The sequence below is a fragment of the Pseudophryne corroboree genome, chromosome 1 (assembly GCF_028390025.1).
Source record: "Pseudophryne corroboree isolate aPseCor3 chromosome 1, aPseCor3.hap2, whole genome shotgun sequence".
Lineage (NCBI taxonomy): Eukaryota > Metazoa > Chordata > Amphibia > Anura > Myobatrachidae > Pseudophryne > Pseudophryne corroboree.
In genome coordinates this window covers 789,480,500-789,486,139 of record NC_086444.1, presented here as the reverse complement: position 1 = coordinate 789,486,139, position 5,640 = coordinate 789,480,500, and positions in this window count along the sequence as shown.

Below are 5,640 nucleotides of genomic sequence, written 5' to 3'. Positions count from 1 at the left end.
CCCCGGAGCCACTGGTGAAAATTGCGAAATGCATTCTCGCCAATGCCACCAACCTTCTTGGCCTTATCGAAAGCCTTCCGCATGTCATCCGTAAGGGTGAACATGTCGACGTATTTACCTTTCTTAATCTTCTCCCTCATCCGTTTACGTAAACCCCTGGTGACCGCAGTGTTAGCGCAGTGCACCATTTCCGTAAAACGCGGAGGGTCAGGCGTGGCTGCCGCAGCTGCGCCCTTAGCCTTCCTCTCTTTCTTGTGCAAGCGATGCGCAATGAGCCTAGCTAACTTACGCGGGAAACTGGGGGACCCGGAAGACCTAGTATCAGAAGAGGAGCTGGAAGAAGAGCTATCAGAAGAAGGATTAACTGTCTCACCCGTTCCCGGAGGACCCCCCGCGTCCACTGCTACGATGGCGGGGCCGGATGGAACCTCTTCAGGGACCCGAGATCCCCCCGTCTCCACATGTTCAGCCTGCTTCGCCGCTCCTGTCTGTGCCTCGCTGGATGTTGCTGTCGTCGTGGCCCCCGACAATCCGGCCGGGGGAGAGACCCCCCTCGCCGTACCTGCACCTGTTGGGGAAACAGAAGGGGTGGGGAGGGGAGGCACAAAAGCAGCCACCTCCGGGGGGGGAACCGGAGGTAGCGGGGGAGGGGGAGCCGCAAGCGGGGGCCTCGAACCGAGTGCGGGCAAGCCCGGTGTCGCGACGCCCGTCATTTCAAACGCAGCGCCAGACGCTGGAGGCACTGTGCCCGGGGAAGTAAAACCAGCGTGCCAAGTGGACGGAGCCTGTGAAAACGGCGACGCCCAGTAAGGCGTCTGGCCGAGGGCCCCTGGGGTAAAACCACTGGAGTAAGAACCCCCCCATTGCGCAAAACCCGGACCACTCGGCGTGGGCCATGAGGTCACCGATCCCTGCGCGTGCGTAAACGCCGCCGGCAAATAAGTGGACGAAAAGGGGGCAGGAACCCCGCGGAATGCGGGTGCCGCCCCGGAAGTCATGACCGGGAGCTGCAATGACCCCGACCAGGCCACTGACACCGAAGCCGCCGGAAGGAAACCCGCGGGCGAAGCCGTATACGTGCCGCCCCGGTACCCGAATGGAGTGGCCAAGGAACTTGGTCCTGACCCCATCTGGTGCACCAGGAGCTGGCCAGCAGACGGCGTCGGCTCGCTGGGCCACAGGCCACTCACAGGCGGCAGCAGTATCTGGGACACCGGGAGCGCCCCGGGGTAAATCCCAGATGTCTGCCCGCTGACGCCCGACACCCCGCTGCCCCCCACGATATAGGCACCTATGGAAACGGTGGGGGGAAACAGAGCCTGCGCATGCTCAAACGCAGGCCCCGCACCCCCCGTTGTCCCTGGACCAGAAGGCAGGGACACTACATCCTGCACCAGCCAGGCACCCGCAGGGGGGGTGGCCGGTGAAAGCCCCGTCATTCCCCTCCTCACCGCTGATTCGCGGCACCCACCCGCCGGGTCACGTGACCCGCCAATCGCGGCCGTGTGGAGAGGCGTACTAACGCCTGTGGAGGCCGGAGCCCCGGCGCGCGCGGCTCTGCCGCTGCGCCGGGCTCCGGGAACGGCCGACGCTGGGGAAGCACCGCCGCCCGTGGAGAGCAGGACCCTGTCTCCGGCGGGAGGCGAAGCGGAGGGGGGGACCGCGCGCACCCGCGGCCGGCGATAGCCCGCTGCCGCGAGCGGTCGGGAGGCCTCACCCAGGCGTCGGGGGGGGGGGGGGGCACTGATCTTCTGGGACGGGGCATGCTGCAGCAAAACAGTGTGGATAACACCTAAAGCGTACACTGACTGTAATATAAAGGGAGGGAGCAGTAGTATATGCAGTATTTAAAAGAGGGGAAATAACTGACAAAATGCTGACAGTATGCCTTACCCTCATCCAAGAAAAACTGGCAAGAGGAAGATGGCTGCCAAAACCCTGAACTATATACCCCTGTGCAAACTCCTCCTACCTATCCCTAATAGGCACCCATCTGTCACCTGACCACCACTGTCAATCACTAAGACTAGCCCTGCCTATCCTCAACACATGTCAGAAAAATTCAGGGAGTTTATGTGGCTTCGAGCCTATGCGGATCTCTGCCTGCCTAAGGCACGTAGTGTGGAGATTATAGGATTGTTAGGGCATTGTAGAGAGGAAAAGCTTCAATTTATAATAATTCACCTGTTTCTCAAATGATCACTGTATATATACAGTATATAAACTATGTTTTGTTAATTAATCGAATGAACAGCCCATGTAAGTCCTCCATTAGCATGTAAATCATGTACAGGAAATGAGTAGTGGTCTGGTGTAATTTCAACTAAAATGTATATGAATTTATATAATGTGAACAGGGAAAGCCTGTTTTTCTGTTTGATGCATATTAATAAGATGAGTAGGCCCGTCTGACCTCTAGCACAGGAGGGGGTAAAAAAGAGCCAACTACCAAAAGGTATATTCAGATGTCAAAGAGGAACCAAAGAGCAATGCTATCTATTATGTAGTATCTAGGACCTTTGGAAATCATACAAATATACTTTATGTTAGTGTGCTGATTAGGTACAATTTGGGAATCACTAAGATGTATGTGTTGGGAGAAATGGGGTATCCAACAAATCACACCTCACAGCTATGTTGTATTTACTTTCATAATAGCTTAAATAATGGAGATCAAGGTGAACATACTTTATTTCAAGAAAAAGAGAGATGGCTGCGCTGGATTTCAGAAATAAATATTAGTAACAGTAGAGAGAGCCAACGTAACAATAAATAATATCGTATTTTATTTAAAAGACTGTGGGATGATGCATTTAAAACAAATGATAAACATGAAGGAAATTGCTCAGTTCATTATCTCACAATAACGGCACAATTGAAATATGTGTAATGGGACAACTGTATTGTGAATGCTGAAGTCCGTATTCCGTGACAAAGATGATTACTGTTCTGAATAAACGGTAGTAATGAAAAGAAAAGCAGTTGTGACACTCCAGTATTAGATCACGTGTATGTAGCCAGTAGATCAATCAGTGAAATACCTCTCACGTGGGCTGGTCCATTTACCGGGCGTCCCCGGTCAGGTATCCTGCGTTGCCCACTACCGCTAAGCAGCGGAGAGGAGACGGGTTGCTGTGAAGGATCGACTGGCCTGTGTTGCACGGATAGCAGCGGCAGTTGAAAAGCTGAAGTGAGTCAGGAAGGCTGCCGTGAAAGAGTCCTGAACTCCGTACCGTATGTAGAACACCTGAGCAGGGTGTATGAAGCGGCGAGTCTTAGAGAGTCCTGAACTCCGTGCCGTGTGTGAGACACCTGAGCAAGGTGTAAGAAGAGGCGGGTCCTAACGCGTTTCGTCACGCTCCACGTGACTTTTTCAAAGGTAATTTCCTGCCTCTAAGTTTCCCAGTATTTAACTATGATAGATCCATAAAAGACAGCTGTCTGTACTCAATCTCAGATTGCAGAACAAAGAATCATTAAAACTACGTGGCTCTCTCTTAAAAACACAATAACGATTATATATACAATGAGCAGACTTGACTTGCTTACGATACAAATTATGAAGGAATACATGAGGTGATAAAAAATAAATAATAATTTATAATATAAGTAGTCAATAAAAAATAATAAAGGATAAAAAATAAAACATAAAAAGTGGAACACAAATTGTCAGATGAAGGCTTGATTAGGTGGTAAGATCTCAAAGGAAAATGGGACAGATGTAATACACTTATGTTTCCCAGGTGTAAATATCAGGATTTTAACCCGTTATATGAAGAGCAACAAAGGTGCCAAGGGGAATATTATCAAGCTCATATTCTTAACTATAAAGAAGTGAAGAACTCAATACGAACATATCTAGCCAGTATTGCAGATTTAAAACCTACTACCTAGTAAAAGACAGATTTCTAAATTACCTTATGAGACATTCATCTTTTAACTAAATCGTGTGCAGGGTGACATCAAATCTACGTATTCAAATGGTTACTGTCACCTGCCAGTCTTGATTCAGGATTGAGCTAGGAGTCATTCATTAGTACAAAGCATGTTAGTCACTTAGCCGTGTGCGCCACTGGATGCGCACAAGCTACAGAGGATACAGAGGATATATCGTCTTTATTGGTGGAGCCCGGGTTAGATCACCCGCTTCAATTAGACGAATAAAACTATACATCTAGACAGATATGTACAAATGAAAATAAAATCCTGCTATGGTACACATATAAGAGGGTGCCTTGTCCGAATATTGTACCGGTGCCTAAGATGTATCAGTAATTGTATAGTCTATCATGTCATTGAAAGATATAATGAACAGATGATATTAAAAGGAACCACTGTTATCGGTAATACCTCTAGTGAACTAAACAATATCCGTGAGCTGTGTAGTGATTTTTACATATAGAACAAAATCTATCTACAAGACAACTCCCCAACAGTTACTATTTGGTCCAAAACAATTCAGATAGTTAGTATGGATATGAAAAAATAATAAGGAAGAATATATGTTCAGATAGAACGAGCCAGAAGCATAAATAGAGATAAAGGTTAAAAGTGAGCAAAAGTGTGCATATCCAGTCATATAGCCACCTGCTCCTAGTTATCACTATGCAGATACGGACCACGGATTCATCCCAATGGATGTATAAGTAGATTAGCAAAGTTCACCGCCAAGCACACACGATGTTCGGGGTGTGTACTAGGGGTGAACCGCCAAATGTTCTATTCACCCTCACTATAATGTAGATAAAAAGAAAAAGAACAATGGTGTCATGATGGACATCACAAAGAATAAATAGCCGATGGAGTAAGAGCCATAACCTTAAGGAAAACCACTCATAAGGTCATGTCAACATTAAGCAAAAACGGGCTTGTGTATATTCAATCTTAATCATTAGATATTGTGATGAATTCTGACAAAGAGATTGGGGATATTCAGGCTAGTGGGATAACAACTATATTACAACTCAACCTATGGGTTCTAATGATGATGGCACTTAGCTATAATATTATTTGAAAATAGTATATTCCTGATCTCCAATCATTTAAACTATTCAGTCAGCTTAACTGAAATTAAAAACGATATTAACCAATGGAATGTGATGTACTTGACAGTTGATAAATGTCAGAATATTTAATATTTATGCCTAAACGATAACATAATAAGGCAATAAATAATAAGAAAAGGGCATGTAGATATGGAACAATTGCTATATCTATATTAAATGAGATCAAACTCAATAGATTCATTCAGTCCTTCTGGGGTGAGTGTTCTCAATTTGTGGATCCAATAGTTCTCTCTGAGACATAGTTTTCTGTATCTGTCTCCACCCCTGACTGTGGGTTTAATATGTTCAATGCCTATCAATTGGATGCCTTCTGGATTTTTCTGATGTTTGTCTAAAAAATGTCGGGAGACACTATGGAACACAAGACCTTTCTGAATATTACGTCTGTGTTCAAGGAATCTGATCTTAAGTTTCCGTGTTGTCCTGCCAACATAAATTAGGTTACATTTACAGATGAGTATATATATTACAAAAGAGCTGTTGCAATTGATATGTGTGCGAATCTCAAATTGGCACGAATCCGAAGAGAGGAAACTCTTCGCGCTGTTCTGAATGTAGGAGCATGTAAGACATT